The sequence below is a fragment of the Euprymna scolopes genome, chromosome 38 (assembly GCF_053919585.1).
Source record: "Euprymna scolopes isolate OS-2025 chromosome 38, ASM5391958v1, whole genome shotgun sequence".
Classification (NCBI taxonomy): Eukaryota; Metazoa; Mollusca; class Cephalopoda; order Sepiida; family Sepiolidae; genus Euprymna; species Euprymna scolopes.
In genome coordinates this window covers 51,302,046-51,320,203 of record NC_136519.1, presented here as the reverse complement: position 1 = coordinate 51,320,203, position 18,158 = coordinate 51,302,046, and positions in this window count along the sequence as shown.

Genomic DNA, 18,158 nt, shown 5'->3' with positions numbered 1-18,158 from the left:
TGCGAAAGTATAGATTTATGCGTAAACTTTAAGTATTTACTTCAAAAGTGGTCAATACGTAGGTAGAGCTTGTTAGTAAGCTATAAAACTTTTTTTTAACATTGCCTTAGAATTTACCGAGGCATACACTGATATATTCTCGGGAGAAATCAACATCATTAAAAAATATAGAAAATCAGTTCTAATAAATAACAATAACCAATGGATAAAAACTAAAATGAAAAATTCGTTTGATTTGGCGACGGGTGGCAGGCACTCCGTAGAGGCATCAGATCTTGTGGGATTATTCATTCTATATACCCTCACAAGCATATTTGATACTACGGATATCGGCCTTTATAGAGATGACGAACTAGCTATAATAAAAAAAACTTCAACAAAGTCAAGGGAGAAAATTTTAAGAAAATCATACACAAAGAAATGAAAAAATTAGGCGTAAAAGCAGACCCATCAGCAAACATAAAAATAACAAACTTCCTGAACGTCACGTTAAATTTAGATAAAAACACATATGAACCTTACTTAAAAGATAACGCTACTCCAATATACGTAAACCCTAAGTCACCCACCATCAATTATAAAACACATTCCTAACTCGATTGTAAGTAGATTCAGTAATAACTCAAGCGATGAAAATGCATTTAACAGGTCAACCAATATCTATGAAACAGCCCTAAAAAATAGTGGATACAAAAATATCGATATCAGATATAAGCAATAGAACACCAATAACTATAATAACATTAAAACAGAAGAAAAAGAACTATGATCTGGTATAGGACCCCATACAATGAAATGTTAAAAACAAAACTTGGCAAGAAATTTCTAGATATTATTGAAAAAACACTTTCCCGCAACCAACCCCTTACACAAAATTTCAATAAAAAATACCTTACATTTGTTGCAAAAATTTAGAGATGATAACTAAAGCACATAATAACAAAATATTAAATAAAAACAATGTAAACAACAACAAAATAACCAATAAAAAAGTAGACAGCATGACAAAAATAAAACTAACACTAGCAGAAATAATAATAATAATAATAATAATAATAATAATAATAATAATAATAATAATAATAATAATAATAATAATAATAATAAGACCAACCCCGGACAAGAACAATCATACTATAAATAAAAATACTAATAACGAACAAGATAAATGCAACTGTAGACCCCGCCCACTTTGTCCACTTCAAAATAAATGTCTAAAACCAAAAAGCGTAGTTTACCAGGCCACAATATTTGCGAAAGAACCCTCAAATAACAAGAAATATTACGTAGGTATGACTTCCTTAGATTTCAAAACTCGATACTATGACCACAAAAGTGCATTCAACAATAAAAAAAACACCGTATGAAAACAACACTAGCGAATAAATACTGGGAACTCAAGGAAAGCGGACATTCGCCTGTAGTCGAATGGAAAATAATAAGACAAGCTACCACGTGTAGGGACCTAGACGACCCATGTAGATTATGCCTTCTGAAAAATTTGCTATCCTGCACTTTAAAGAACCCCACCGTCTATTAAACTGTAAAAGAGAAATAGCCAATAACTGTGTTCACAAGATAAAATTTACTCTGGGATAGCGATACAAAATAGATTTAAAACTAACAAAAACAATAGAAAATAAACAAATAAATAAATTAAATAAACATAGGTATACATACACGATCACACATATATGTATGTATATATATATATCTGTATATATATGTGCATATATGTGTGTACATATATATATATATTTATATATTAACTAGCATTAATAAAAAACACTAACCTAGATTTAAAACAGATAAAGAAGCTAAATATCCAGGCCAAATAGAGGACACACAAAGGAACAGGTCGACCAGAGGTTAAATATGCCTGTGTCCGATAAATGCATTCTCATTGGCTGATAGAAAGGGCGCAGTGAATACTAGAAAGCTGATTAGCTAACTAAAATTTCAATAGAAGATGCGCATATAAAAACGACAAACAACCACAGAATTCGCGCATAAGCCTGAAGAATCCTAGAGTGGATGAAACGCGGAATAGTAAGTGCAGCTTAATCGCAATATACATTTTATAACTTACTATATATATATACATATATATATATATATATAAGTTTAATCATTAGAGTAAAATTCTGTAAATCAAAATATATGTAATTAAGCATTTTGCTAATTGCATTACATTTCCTCTGATGATTTGAGCAATTATTGAAATTTCATGGATTAAGGAAATAAACAACGTTTCTCTATATATTCCTTGTTTTAAAGAATAAATTCTTAACTTGAATATATTTGTATATATTTGGATTAACAGATTTTTTCTCTAGTCAATAAACCATTTTCTTGCTCTACTTTTTAAATATTGAGCTTTACCTTTCTGGCGACGATCATCCTGAAAGTAGTACCTCAATTTAATATCTGACAGGATAATTCACTTGATCTATAATCTGTGATTTATATATATATATATATATATATATATATATATATATATATATATATATATATATATATATATATATATATATATTAGGTTGGTACAAAAATATAGGCATTTCTTTATATATATATTTCTGATAACTTAACTTATATATATATATATATATATATATATATATATATATATATATATATATATATATATATATATATATATATACAAGAGAGAGAGAGAGAGATGTGTGTGTTTAGTCTTGATAATATTAGTGTTTCTTTTGATGTCTGTCTTCTTTTCGATTCTTGCTGGCTTTTATTTTATTCTATCCTTCCCCTGCCCATTTATTATTGCGGCCAAGTATAAAACTGCCCTCCCCTCTCTCACTATCGTACTCCCGTTGTCTCTTTATTTTCCCATAAATCCCATGTATTATAAAATATTCCATCTTTCCTCTTCCATGTCTCTGCTTTAAAAATAATTCCCTTTTATGTGAGCCAATTCGTATCCATAATTTCCTCCGCAGAACCAATTCCTCCAAGAATGACGCTCGTAAGGAACGCATAATTGGTTCCGTTTTCCCTTATTGGAGAATTATCAAAGGCATTCCACACTCTCTCTCTTTATTTCCACGGCATTTTTTTCAATTTGTAGCATTTTAGTTTTGGCGAGATCCATGTTTTTTTGTCTGTTTGTTTGTTTTTTTTATCTCGAATTCATCTTCTTTTTTTACCTGCATTTTCACAATGACTTATCGCTTCCTATGTCTATTTTCTAGGCTAGCCGTTTCTCCTCTTTTGTTAGATCTCCTATTTCCTTTGCATGTACCTTCTCTTTCTTTCCCTATCTTTTACTCCCTCTCTCTCTCACGCTCTTTTTCTTACTCTCTAATCCTATCTATCAATCTATCTGTATTCTCTCTATTACTATCAAACCCTTTCTTTAACTCTATTTATTTATTATTGAATCTATTGCTCTCTCCTACACTCTTCAACAGTATCTTACTCATGTTTCACTATCGCACTTTTACTTCCTCTCTCTTACTCCCTTTTTCTCTTTTACAATATCTGCTTCTCTTTCGGTCTCCTCCTGCTACCCTTTACGGCCCTGTCGGTGGTGCATTAGAATACGCCGACTGCCCCCTCTGCAGAGGGTAAAAGTCCCTCAATGGGGGTCCTGGATATGACCTTAAACTATATCCAGTGGTGAGGCCCCAACTTTTGGGCTTTGGAGAGTGTGGAGCCACCCTTTAAGTACCATTGCTCCCAGGTCCACTCTGACCCGAAGTGGTAGTACCTGTTAGGGTCCCAACTATGGGTTAAATAGAAACCGACGTGAAAACAACAAATATATTCTATTAAAAGAATTTTTCTTCAAAATCTTTGGATTCGGCATTAAATAACCCGAAAAGGGTTGATATGCCGTACAACAACCAACCAACCTGCTACACTTTATGAATGTCTCTCACTCCTCCCCTGCTCGTCCTCCTACTACTACATGTTTGTTTGTCTCTCGCTCTCTACCTGCTCGTCCTCCTCCTACTGCACTGTATGTTTGTCCAGCACTCTCCTCCTGATCATTCCCCTACTACTACACTATCTGTTAGTCTCTCTCTCATACTTCCTCTCCTCCTACTACTACACTGTTTGATTCTCGCTCTCTTTCTAGTCCTACTCCTCCTACTACATTGTCTTTTTGTCTCTCGCTTTTTCCTGCTCTTCCCCCTGCTACTACAAAGTCGTTTGGTCTCTAGCTTTCCTTCTTACCCTCCACCTTCTACTACACTGTTTGTTTGACTCTTGCTCTCCTCATGTGCCTCCTCCTACTACTACTACACTGTCTCTTTGTCTCTCGTCTCCTTCCTCTCCTTCTACTATTACATTGTATGCTTATCCCTAGTTCTCCTACTGCTTCTCCTCCTATTACTACACTCTCTGTTTATCTCTCGCTCTTCTCCTACTCCTCCTACAACTACTGCACTTTCTTTTTGTCTCTCGCTCACCTTCTTCCCTCCTCCACCTCCTACTACACTGTATGGTTGTCTCTTGCTCTCCTCCTTTACCTCCTTTTACTACTACACTGTCTGTTTGTTTCGCTCGTCTTCTTCCCTGCTTCTACTACTACACTCTTTTCGTCTATCTCTCTCCTCGTGTTACTCCTACTACTACTATACTGCCAGTTTGTCTCTCGCTTCCCTCTTGCTCCTCCTTCTGCTACTCTCTTTTTTATTTTCTCCATTTTACTCTTCCTCTCCCCACTCTCTCGTTCACTCTCCTTTCATTTACTCTCTTACACTCTTTTTTACGATTTATTTCTCTTCTGCTACATTTTTCCTGACACTTCTTTCTCCCTTTACTTCTTTATTTATAAATATCTCATCGCTTCCCTATCAAAAGTCTTCATGCCATTCCTGTAATAATCTGGTCCCTGATAGTTTCTGTGTAACGCTGGTTCTCTGCAGTTGTATAAGGGCCACCCTCCCAGGATTTGCCATCTCTCTGTGAGAAGGGGTTTGTTTATTGCGAATCCGCTAAAGTGTCTTTATCGGGGAATGCCGAAGGAACTGTACAGGAATGTTTTGGAAGTATGAGTGTCCATTTCTCGCGAGCTGACTTCCCAGCTCTACTTTCAAACCCTGAGAGAGAACTAAATTCTCCGACAATTTTCCATGTTCCCCTTTTAGTTTTGTTTGCTCTTCTCTTTTACCCTCTCTTTCTATGGTTTGTTCCGTCTCAACTTACTCTCTCTCTCTCTCTTTTACTTTCTCTATGTCTACCTCATATTCTCTCACGTTGTATGTTATAGTTACTCTCTTTTTTGCTCTGCTTTAATTCATATCTCTCTTGTAGTCTCCCACATTCAATTTTACTTCCTCTTTTTACAGTCTTTCTTTCTCATTTACTCTATCTACTCACCCCCTTCATACTTCTTTTGTGTTACACTTTCTCTTTCTTTTACTCTCTTTCTTGTACTCTCATTCTTTTACTCACTTTCTTGTACTTGCTTACTCTTTCCTTAACTCTTTTCCTCATTTCTACTCTAGCTTTTGATTTTTGTTACGTACATTTTTTTTACTCTCATTCTTACCATCTTACTTTCTTGAATATCTTTTTGTCAACCTCACCGTTGCAAAACTAAGGAGTAACATTCCAATTCGAGATCTGTTATACACACCAGTCATCGCCTAACCCCGTCGACATCATTGTCTAATCTACTCACATGAAGAGCGACGCTGATTAAGTGGATGATGGTTTGCTGAGATCAATGTAAAAAAACGAAACTCAAAGAGAAAGAGAGATAATGTGTGATAGAGAGAGAGAGAGGAAGAGGGGATTTAAAGTACTTCCTTAGTTGTATATCTCTCTCTCTATCTATCTCTCTCTCTCTCTCTCTCTCTCTCTCTCTCTCTCTCTCTCTCTACACACACATATATATGATGAGGATATATAAATATATATACATACATACATACATATATATATATACACATGTATATACATATATATATATATATATATATGATGAGGAGATTAATGTAAATAGTAGCCCGACGACATAGAGAACAAAAAACACATTCTATAATAATTAATACATATAATCTAAATTATTACATTACATAACAAAAAGACATTCATATCATTTCTGTTACTAACTTATATTTGAAATTTAACGGACATTTTTTTACAGGAAAAATATTAACTGCGCTATATCTTTTAAAAATCTATAAACGCTATATGACGTTATTAAAAATCTATTAACGCTTTATGACGTTTTGAAAACTCTATTAACACAATATGGCGTTATAAAAACTCTATTAACGCTATATGACGTTATTAAAAATCTACTAACGCTATATGACCTTTATTAAAAATCTATTAACGCTATATGGCGTTATTAAAAGTCTATTAACGGTATATGACGTTAGTAAAAATCTATTAACGCTAGATGACAGTATTAAAAAATCTATTTATGCTATATGACGTAATTAAAGATCTATTAAAGCTATATGAAGTTATTAAAAATTTATTAATGCAATATGACTTATTAACAATCTTTTAACGCTATATGCCGTTATAAAAATCTATTAACGCTATATGACGTTTTAAAACATCTATTAACGCTATATGATGTTTTAAAAATCTATTAACGCTATATGACGTAATTTAAAATCTATTAACGCTATGTGACGTTTTAAAACATCTATTAACGCTATGGGGCGTTTTAAAAATCTATTAACTCTATATAACGTTATTAAAAATCTATTAATGCTATATTACGTTTTTTAAAAATCTATTAACGCTATATGACGTTATTAAAAATCTATTAACTTTATATGAGATTATTAAAAACTATCAACGGTATATGCCCTTTTTAAAACTCTAATAAAACAATATTACGTTATTAAAACTGTATTCACGCTATATGACGTTATTAAAAATCTACTCACGCTATATGACGTTATTAAAAATCTATTAACGCTATATGACGTTATTAAAAGTCTATTAACGCTATATGACGGTATTAAAAATCTAGTAAAGTATATGGCGTTATTAAAAATCTATTAAAGCTATATGACGTTATTAAAAATCTATTAATGCTATATGAAGTTATTAAAACCTATTAACGCCATATGACGTTTTCAAAAATCTATTAACAATATATGATATAAATAAAAATCTATTAACGCTATATGATGCCATAAAACCCTATTAATGCTATATGACCTTATTAAGATCTATTAGCGCTATATGACGTTTTAAAAAAATTATTAACGCGATAAAACGTTATTAAAACTCAATTAAAGCTATATGAAGCAATTAAAAATCTATTAACGCTATATGACGTTATAAACAATCTATTAACGCTATATGGCGTTATTAAAAATCTATTATCGCTATATGATGTAATTTACAATCTATTTATGCTATATGATGTTATTAAAAATCTATTAACGCTATATAACGTTATAAGAAATTGATTAACGGTATATGAATTTATTAAAAATCTGCTAACGCTATATGACGTTATTAAAACTTCATTAACGCTATATTACGTTATAAAAAATTACTTACGCTATATGACCTTATTAAAAATCTATTAATTCTATATGACTTTATGAAAAATCTATTAACTTTATATGAGATTATTAAAATCTATTAACGGTATATGAATTTGTTAAACCTCTATAAACACAATATTACGTTATTACAACTGTATTAACGCTATATGACGTTATTAAAATCTATTACCGCTATATGACGTTATTAAAAATCTATTAACGCTATATGACGTTTTTAAAAATCTATTAACACCATGTGATATTAATAAAAATCTGTTTACGCTATATGACGTCATTAAAAATGTATTAATGCTATATGAAGCAATTAAAAATCTTTTCACGCTATATGACAGTATTAAAAACCTATTAACGCTATATGACGTTATTAAAAATCTATTATAGATATATAAAGCAATTAAAAATCTATTAATGCTATACGACGTGATAAAAACATCTATTAACGCTATATGAAGTTATTTAAAATTTATTAACGCTATATGACTTTATAAAAACTCTATTAACGCTATATGACAGTGTTAAAAACTATTAACGCTATATGACGTTTTTAAAAATCTATTAACGCTTTATGACGTTTTTAAAAATCTATTAAGGCTATATGAGATTATTAAAATCTATTAACGGTATATGACCTGTTCAAAACTCTATTAGAACAATATTACGTTACTAAAACTGTATTAACGGTCTATGACGTTATTAAAAATCAACTAACGCTATATGCCCTTATTTAAAATCTATTAACGCTATATGACGTTATTAGAAGTCTGTTATGCCGGTATTAAACATCTATTAAAGATGTATGGCGTTATTAAATATCTATTAAAGCTATATGAAGTTATTAAAAATCTATTAATGCTATATGACGTTATTAAAAATCTATTAACGCTATATGAAGTTATTAAAATCTATTAACGCTGTATGACGTTTTTAAATCTATTAACGCTATATGACATTATTAAAAATCTATTAACGCTTTATGACGTTGTTAAAAATCTATTAACGCTTTACGACGTTATTAAAAATCTATTAACGCTATATGCCGTTTTTAAAAACCTATTAAAGCTATATGACCTTATTTACAATCTATTAACACTTTATGGCGTTTTTAAAAATCTATTAACACTATATGATATTAATAAAAATCTATTAACGCTATATGACGTCATTGAAAATCTATTAATGCTATATGGCCTTATTAAAATCTATTAACGCTATATGACGTTATTAAAAATGTATTAACGCAATATGATCTTATTAAAGCTATATGAAGCAATTAAAAATCTATTAATGCTATATGACTTTATAAACAATCTATTAACGCTATATGGAGTTATTAAAAATCTATTAATGCTATATGACGTAATTAACAATCTATTAATGCTATATTATGTTATTAAAAATCTGTTAACGCTATATAACGCTATAAGAAATCTATTAACGCTATATGCATTTATTAAAACTCTATTAACGCTATATGACGTTATTAAACCTTCATTAACGCTATATGACGTTATTAAAACTGTATTAACGCCATATGACGTTATTTAATATCTATTAACTCTATACGATGTTATTAAAAATGTATTAACTTTATATGAGATTATTAAAATCTATTAACGGTATATTAACTTTTTAAACCTCTATTAACACAATATTAGGTTATTAAATCTGTATAAACGCTATATAACGTTATTAAAAATCTATTAAAGCTATATGAAGTTATTAAAAGTCTATTAATGCTATACGACGTTATTAACAATCTTTAAACGCTATATGATTCTATTAAAATCTATTAAACCTATATGACGTTTTTAAAAACCTATTAACACTATATGACGGTATTAAAAATCAGTGAACGCTTTATGAGGTTTTAAAAATCTATTAACGCTTTATGACGGTGTTTAAAATCTATTAACGCTATATGACGTTATTAAAAATCCTGTTAACGCTATATGGCGTTATTAAAAGTCTATTAACGGTATATTACGTTAGTAACAATCTATTAACGCTAGATGACAGTATTAAAAAATCTATTTATGCTATATGACGTAATTAAAAATCTATTAAAGCTATATGAAGTTAATAAAAAATTTTTAATGCAATATGACTTATTAACAATCTATTAACGCTATATGCCGTTATAAAAATCTATTAACGCTATATGACGTTTTAAAACATCTATTAACGCTATATGACGTTTTAAAAATCTATTAACGCTTTATGACGTAATTTAAAATCTATTAACGCTATGTGACGTTTTAAAACATCTATTAACGCTATGGGGCGTTTTAAAAAACTATTAACTCTATATAGGTTATTAAAAATCTATTAATGCTATATGACGTTTTTTAAATATCTATTAACGCTATATGACGTTATTAAAAATCTATTAACTTTATATGAGATTATTAAAATCTATCAACGGTATATGCCCTTTTTAAAACTCTAATAAAACAATATTACGTTATTAAAACTGTATTCACGCTATATGACTTTATTAAAAATCTACTCACGCTATATGACGTTATTAAAAATCTATTAACGCTATATGACGTTATTAAAAGTCTATTAACGCTATATGACGGTATTAAAAATCTAGTAAAGTATATGGCGTTATTAAAAATCTATTAAAGCTATATGACGTTATTAAAATCTATTAATGCTATATGAAGTTATTAAAACCTATTAACGCCATATGACGTTTCCAAAAATCTATTAACAATATATGATATTAATAAAAATCTATTAACGCTATATGACGCCATTAAAATCTATTAATGCTATATGACCTTATTAAGATCTATTCGCGCTATATGATGTTTTAAAAAAATTATTAACGCGATAAAACGTTATTAAAACTCAATTAAAGCTATATGAAGCAATTAAAAATCTATTAACGCTATATGACGTTATAAACAATCTATTAACGCTATATGGCGTTATTAAAAATCTATTATCGCTATATGATGTAATTTACAATCTATTTATGCTATATGATGTTATTAAAAATCTATTAACGCTATATAACGTTATAAGAAATTGATTAACGGTATATGAATTTGTTAAAAATCTACTAACGCTATATGACGTTATTAAAACTTCATTAACGCTATATTACGTTATAAAAATTACTTACGCTATATGACCTTATTAAAAATCTATTAATTCTATATGACTTTATGAAAAATCTATTAACTTTATATGAGATTATTAAAATCTATTAACGGTATATGAACTTGTTAAACCTCTATAAACACAATATTACGTTATTAAAACTGTATTAACGCTATATGACGTTATTAAAATCTATTACCGCTATATGACGTTATTAAAAATCTATTAACGCTATATGACGTTTTTAAAAATCTATTAACGCCATATGATATTAATAAAAATCTGTTTACGCTATATGACGTCATTAAAAATGTATTAATGCTATATGAAGCAATTAAAAATCTTTTCACGCTATATGACAGTATTAAAAACCTATTAACGCTATATGACGTTATTAAAAATCTATTAAAGCTATATGAAGCAATTAAAAATCTATTAATGCTATACGACGTGATAAAAACATCTATTAACGCTATATGAAGTTATTTAAAATTTATTAACGCTATATGACTTTATAAAAACTCTTTTAACGCTATATGACAGTGTTAAAAACTATTAACGCTATATGACGTTTTTAAACATCTATTAACGCTTTATGACGTTTTTAAAAATCTATTAATGCTATATGAGATTATTAAAATCTATTAACGGTATATGACCTGTTCAAAACTCTATTAGCACAATATTACGTTACTAAAACTGTATTAACGGTCTATGACGTTATTAAAAATCTACTAACGCTATATGCCCTTATTTAAAATCTATTAACGCTATATGACGTTATTAGAATCTGTTATGCCGGTATTAAACATCTATTAAAGCTGTATGGCGTTATTAAATATCTATTAAAGCTATATGAAGTTATTAAAAATCTATTAATGCTATATGACGTTATTAAAAATCTATTAACGCTATATGAAGTTATTAAAATCTATTAACGCTGTATGACGTTTTTAAATCTATTAACGCTATATGACATTATTAAAAATCTATTAGCGCTTTATGACGTTGTTAAAAATCTATTAACGCTTTACGACGTTATTAAAAATCTATTAACGCTATATGCCGTTTTTAAAAACCTATTAAAGCTATATGACCTTATTTACAATCTATTAACACTTTATGGCGTTTTTAAAAATCTATTAACACTATATGATATTAATAAAAATCTATTAACGCTATATGACGTCATTGAAAATCTATTAATGCTATATGGCCTTATTAAAATCTATTAACGCTATATGACGTTATTAAAAATGTATTAACGCAATATGATCTTATTAAAGCTATATGAAGCAATTAAAAATCTATTAATGCTATATGACTTTATAAACAATCTATTAACGCTATATGGAGTTATTAAAAATCTATTAATGCTATATGACGTAATTAACAATCTATTAATGCTATATTATGTTATTAAAAATCTGTTAACGCTATATAACGCTATAAGAAATCTATTAACGCTATATGCATTTATTAAAACTCTATTAACGCTATATGACGTTATTAAACCTTCATTAACGCTATATGACGTTATTAAAACTGTATTAACGCCATATGACGTTATTAAATATATATTAACTCTATACGATGTTATTAAAAATGTATTAACTTTATATGAGATTATTAAAATCTATTAACGGTATATTAACTTTTTAAACCTCTATTAACACAATATTAGGTTATTAAATCTGTATAAACGCTATATAACGTTATTAAAAATCTATTAAAGCTATATGAAGTTATTAAAAGTCTATTAATGCTATACGACGTTATTAACAATCTTTTAACGCTATATGATTCTATTAAAATCTATTAAACCTATATGACGTTTTTAAAAACCTATTAACACTATATGACGGTATTAAAAATCAGTGAACGCTTTATGAGGTTTTAAAAATCTATTAACGCTTTATGACGGTGTTTAAAATCTATTAACGCTATATGACGTTATTAAAAATCCTGTTAACGCTATATGGCGTTATTAAAAGTCTATTAACGGTATATTACGTTAGTAACAATCTATTAACGCTAGATGACAGTATTAAAAAATCTATTTATGCTATATGACGTAATTAAAAATCTATTAAAGCTATATGAAGTTAATAAAAAATTTTTAATGCAATATGACTTATTAAAAATCTATTAACGCTATATGCCGTTATAAAAATCTATTAACGCTATATGACGTTTTAAAACATCTATTAACGCTATATGACGTTTTAAAAATCTATTAACGCTTTATGACGTAATTTAAAATCTATTAACGCTATGTGACGTTTTAAAACATCTATTAACGCTATGGGGCGTTTTAAAAAACTATTAACTCTATATAACGTTATTAAAAATCTATTAATGCTATATGACGTTTTTTAAATATCTATTAACGCTATATGACGTTATTAAAAATCTATTAACTTTATATGAGATTATTAAAATCTATCAACGGTATATGCCCTTTTTAAAACTCTAATAAAACAATATTACGTTATTAAAACTGTATTCACGCTATATGACGTTATTAAAAATCTACTCACGCTATATGACGTTATTAAAAATCTATTAACGCTATATGACGTTATTAAAAGTCTATTAACGCTATATGACGGTATTAAAAATCTAGTAAAGTATATGGCGTTATTAAAAATCTATTAAAGCTATATGACGTTATTAAAATCTATTAATGCTATATGAAGTTATTAAAACCTATTAACGCCATATGACGTTTTCAAAAATCTATTAACAATATATGATATTAATAAAAAATCTATTAACGCTATATGACGCCATTAAAATCTATTAATGCTATATGACCTTATTAAGATCTATTCGCGCTATATGATGTTTTAAAAAATTATTAACGCGATAAAACGTTATTAAAACTCAATTAAAGCTATATGAAGCAATTAAAAATCTATTAACGCTATATGACGTAATAAACAATCTATTAACGCTATATGGCGTTATTAAAAATCTATTATCGCTATATGATGTAATTTACAATCTATTTATGCTATATGATGTTATTAAAAATCTATTAACGCTATATAACGTTATAAGAAATTGATTAACGGTATATGAATTTATTAAAAATCTACTAACGCTATATGACGTTATTAAAACTTCATTAACGCTATATTACGTTATAAAAAATTACTTACGCTATATGACCTTATTAAAAATCTATTAATTCTATATGACTTTATGAAAAATCTATTAACTTTATATGAGATTATTAAAATCTATTAACGGTATATGAACTTGTTAAACCTCTATAAACACAATATTACGTTATTAAAACTGTATTAACGCTATATGACGTTATTAAAATCTATTACCGCTATATGACGTTATTAAAAATCTATTAACGCTATATGACGTTTTTAAAAATCTATTTACACCATATGATATTAATAAAAATCTGTTTACGCTATATGACGTCATTAAAAATGTATTAATGCTATATGAAGCAATTAAAAATCTTTTCACGCTATATGACAGTATTAAAAACCTATTAACGCTATATGACGTTATTAAAAATCTATTAAAGCTATATGAAGCAATTAAAAATCTATTAATGCTATACGACGTGATAAAAACATCTATTAACGCTATATGAAGTTATTTAAAATTTATTAACGCTATATGACTTTATAAAAACTCTTTTAACGCTATATGACAGTGTTAAAAACTATTAACGCTATATGACGTTTTTAAACATCTATTAACGCTTTATGACGTTTTTAAAAATCTATTAATGCTATACGACGTGATAAAAACATCTATTAACACTATATGAAGTTATTAAAAATTTATTAACGCTATATGACTTTATAAAAACTCTTTTAACGCTATATGACAGTGTTAAAAACTATTAACGCTATATGAGGTTTTTAAACATCTATTAACGCATTATGACGTTTTTAAAAATCTATTAATGCTATATGAGATTATTAAAATCTATTAACGGTATATGACCTGTTCAAAACTCTATTAGCACAATATTACGTTACTAAAACTGTATTAACGGTCTATGACGTTATTAAAAATCTACTAACGCTATATGCCCTTATTTAAAATCTATTAACGCTATATGACGTTATTAGAAGTCTGTTATGCCGGTATTAAACATCTATTAAAGCTGTATGGCGTTATTAAATATCTATTAAAGCTATATGAAGTTATTAAAAATCTATTAATGCTATATGACGTTATTAAAAATCTATTAACGCTATATGAAGTTATTAAAATCTATTAACGCTGTATGACGTTTTTAAATCTATTAACGCTATATGACATTATTAAAAATCTATTAGCGCTTTATGACGTTGTTAAAAATCTATTAACGCTTTACGACGTTATTAAAAATCTATTAACGCTATATGCCGTTTTTAAAAACCTATTCAAGCTATATGACCTTATTTACAATCTATTAACACTTTATGGCGTTTTTAAAAATCTATTAACACTATATGATATTAATAAAAATCTATTAACGCTATATGACGTCATTGAAAATCTTTTAATGCTATATGACCTTATTAAAATCTATTAACGCTATATGACGTTATAAAAATGTATTAACGCAATATGATCTTATTAAAGATATATGAAGCAATTAAAAATCTATTAATGCTATATGACTTTATAACAATCTATTACCGCTATATGGAGTTATTAAAAATCTATTAATGCTATATGACGTAATTAACAATCTATTAATGCTATATTATGTTATTAAAAATATATTAACGCTATATAACGCTATAAGAAATCTATTAACGCTATATGCATTTATTAAAACTCTATAAACGCTATATGACGTTATTAAAACTTCATTAACGCTATATGACGTTATTAAAACTGTATTAACGCCATATGACGTTATTTAATATCTATTAACTCTATACGACGTTATTAAAAATGTATTGACTTTATATGGGATTATTAAAATCTATTAACGGTATATTAACTTTTTAAACCTCTATTAACACAATATTAGGTTATTAAATCTGTATAAACGCTATATAACGTTATTAAAAACCTATTAAAGCTATATGAAGTTATTAAAAGTCTATTAATGCTATATGACGTTATTAACAATCTTTTAACGCTATATGATTCTATTAAAATCTATTAACGCTATATGACGTTTTTAAAAACCTATTAACACTATATGACGGTATTAAAAATCAGTGAACGCTTTATGACGTTTTAAAAATCTATTAACGCTTTATGACGGCGTTTAAAATCTTTTAACGCTATATGACGTTTTAAAAACCTATTAACGCTATATGATGTTATTAACAATCTATTAACGCTTTATGACGTTATTAAAAATCTATTAACGCTATATGACGTTCTTAAAAATCTATTAACCTTATATGATATTAATAAAAATCTATTAACGCTATATGACGTCATTAAAAATATATTAATGCTATATGACCTTATCAAAATCTATTAACGCTATCTGACAGTATTAAATACCTATTAACGCTATGTGACGTTATTAAAATCTATTAAGGCTATACGAAGCAATTCAAAATATTTTAATGCTATACGACGTATTAAAAACACCTATTAACGCAATATGGCGTTATTAAAAGTCAATTAACGCTATATGACATTATTAACAATCTATTAATGCTATATGATGTTATCAAAAATCTATTAACGCTATATAACATTATGGAAAAGCTATAAACGCTGTATTACTTTATTAAAAATCTATTAACGCTATATGACGTTATTAAAACTTCATTAACGCTATATGATGTTATTAAATATCTACTAACGGTATATGCCGTTATTAAAAATCTATTAACGCTATATGACGTTATTAACAATCTATTAACGTTATATGACGTTATTAAATCTATTAACGCTATATGACGTTTTTAAATATCTATTAAGGTGATATGACCTTCTAAAAAGCTATTAACGCTATATGGCGTTATTTAAAATCTATTAACGCTTTATGATGTTATTAACAATCAAATGACGCTATATGACGGTATTAACAATGTATTAACGCTATATGACGTTATTAAAATCTATTAACGCTATATAACGTTATTAAACTCTATTAAAGCTATATGAAGTTATTAAAAATCTAATTATGCTTTATGACGTATTAACAATCTATTAACGCTATATAACGTTGTTAAAAATCTATTAACGCTATATGACATTATTAAAAATCTATTAACAATATATGACGTGTTTAAAAATCTGTTAACGCTATATGACATTATTAAAAATCTAATAACGCTATATGACGTCATTTTAAATCTATTAACGCTATATGATCTTATTAAAATATATTAATGCTATATGACGTTTTTAAAAATCTATCAACGCTATACGACGTTTTCAAAAATGTATTAACGCTATATAACGTTATGAAAAATCTATTAACGCTATATGACTTTATTAAAAATCTATTAACGCTATATGACGTTAGTAAAACTCTATTAACGCTATATGACTTTATTAAAAATCTACTGAAGCTATATGACCTTATTAAAAATCTATTAACGCTATGTGACGTTAATAAAACTCTATTAACTCTTATCCAGCAATCGTACCGACGATTTAACCGAGATAAGTCGAGTTCAAACACGTAGAAGTATATAGAAGCCAGAAGTAACCGTAAGAAAGAAATAGCGGCAGAGAATTTACTGAAATCACTAAAAAACGCATCGAATCACAGAAATTAGGAACCGCGACTTTTGGAAAATTTACAACACTGTAGTAAATAATAGGGAATCAATTATTCCCCGACTATCCAACAATCATAATGTTGTTTGCTCTGCAACTGAGAATGCTAACTTGCTTGCAAGTCGGTTTGCCTCCAACTTAACACTGGACCCTGCCAACCACCCACTCCCTGACTTATTTTGCGGACAGACGCAACACTAGACGATCTGAAAATCACCTCTGCTCAGGTGCATGCTATCATAAGAAATCTTGACACTGCAAAAGCATGTGGGTCTGATCTCATCCCGGCTGTGCTATTAAAAAAGTGTTCCGCCGATGTAGCTCCTGTCCTCTCCAAACTTTACAACAAATGCCTTAATGACTCTTGCTTTCCTGCCTGCTAGAAAACTGCTTCTGTAGTACCAGTTTTAAAGAATTCTGGCGAAAGAACTGATCCAGTAAATTATCGCCTCATTAGCCTCCTCCCACTTTTCGTCAAAATATTTGACACCATAATTAATCAGGCTCTAGTCCATCACCTTACAGATGCTAAAATTCTGACTGACCAACAATATGGATTTAGGCAAGTCCGTTCCACTGCAGGCATCCTAACTGTAATCTCAGAACGTATATACCAGTAACTGAACAAAGCGGGGGAGGGTAGAGCGGTGGCTCTAGATATATCTAAGGCTTTTGACAGGATATGGCATGAAGGTCTTCTCAGGAAAATCAGATCATATGGAAGAATACATGACATAATTAAATCCTTCTTAGATGAGAGAAAAATCCAGGTTGTCCTCGAGGGTCGTCCATTTGAAC